Genomic DNA, 1,445 nt, shown 5'->3' with positions numbered 1-1,445 from the left:
TCTCTCTCTCTCTCTCTCTCTCTCTCTCTCTCTCTCTCTCTATATATATATATATATATATATATATATATATATATATATGTTGGTATGCTTTAAAAGCACGGAGTGATTGGACTTTCGAATCGATGAGCAGCTCCGTTAGACTTGATCTAGAGTATTTGAAGTATCTAGAAAATAAATTTCACAATTTTTCGATATACTTTGCCTAGTGATTGAAAGGGCTCGAAATCAACGGCTAAAAATAAAAATGTTATAAAATATGATGATATGACATTACAATTTGAGATCAAAGATATTGAACTTATTTTAAATAGTATAAAAAATTTTCTATCAAAATTTTACGTAATTTAAATATGTCTCCACCCTTAAATTTTCTATCAAAATTGTATGATTAGAATGATGTGGACCCCCTAGGGTTGAGTGAGTTATTGGTTTAATAGTATAGTTCAACGGATAAAAATAGTCAAAGAGTTAAATCTAACGGCGGAAAACTTGATAACAACCAAACGCTTGGTGCTATTAGGTTTCGACCCTTAGATGAAAAATGTACGGTTAGGATAATATGGGCCCCCTAGAGTTGAGTGAGTTGTTAGTTGTTGAATAGTATAATCTAACGGGTAGAAATAGTCAAAGGATTAAATGTAACGACGAAAAATTTAGTAACACCAAGTGCTTGGTGCTATCGATAGTATTCGAACCGAACTATATATATATATAATAGAGCTATTATACCACCAGAAGCATAAATTATTTGGTGCTTCTAATTTTTTGACCCCTAGATAAACCCTTAGATCATTTCTAATCTTTAAATTAATACTGTTATTCTATGAAGGTCACTCAATCCTAGAGATATTACTCAATTCTAAGAGAGACCGTAATTATTCCAATCATATAATTTGTAATTCAAAGAATCAAAAGATGGAAAGTATTAAATCTTCTATATTCTTGATATGGACCTCGGAACCGTGACACAGAAGGCGTTACATGTTACGAAATGGCGCCGCTCTACTGTATAGCACAACTGGGGACTAAAAAGTGGTATACCAAAATGGCAAATAACCGTACCGTACCAGGCGACCTAGACGCCCTGTTCGGCTGTTCCGCTGCCCAATACACGAACCAGCAAAAAAGGTAAATAAAGCGGGAGCCAAAGCCAAATTAAAATTGTACTCGAGAAACTGAAAATAAAAAAGAAAAGTAAAAAACAATTAAAAAAAAAAAGAAAAAACGAGTTGAAATTAAAAAGACGTCTGCTAAATCTTCACCACCATCATCATCATCATCATCCTCCCTTCTTATTTAATAATAATAATAATAATAATAATAATATAGTATAATATAGGGCGTGGCGTCGGTAATACACAGGGCTGATCTTGATCTTCTTCTCTCGGAACGAGGCGCTTAAAAACAAAATAAAATTAAAAAAAAGGCAAAAAAAAAAAACT

This window comes from Ananas comosus, linkage group 15, assembly GCF_001540865.1.
Source record: "Ananas comosus cultivar F153 linkage group 15, ASM154086v1, whole genome shotgun sequence".
Taxonomy (NCBI): Eukaryota; Viridiplantae; Streptophyta; class Magnoliopsida; order Poales; family Bromeliaceae; genus Ananas; species Ananas comosus.
The sequence above is the reverse complement of the archived record's forward strand: the minus strand, read 5'-3'. Positions refer to the sequence as shown.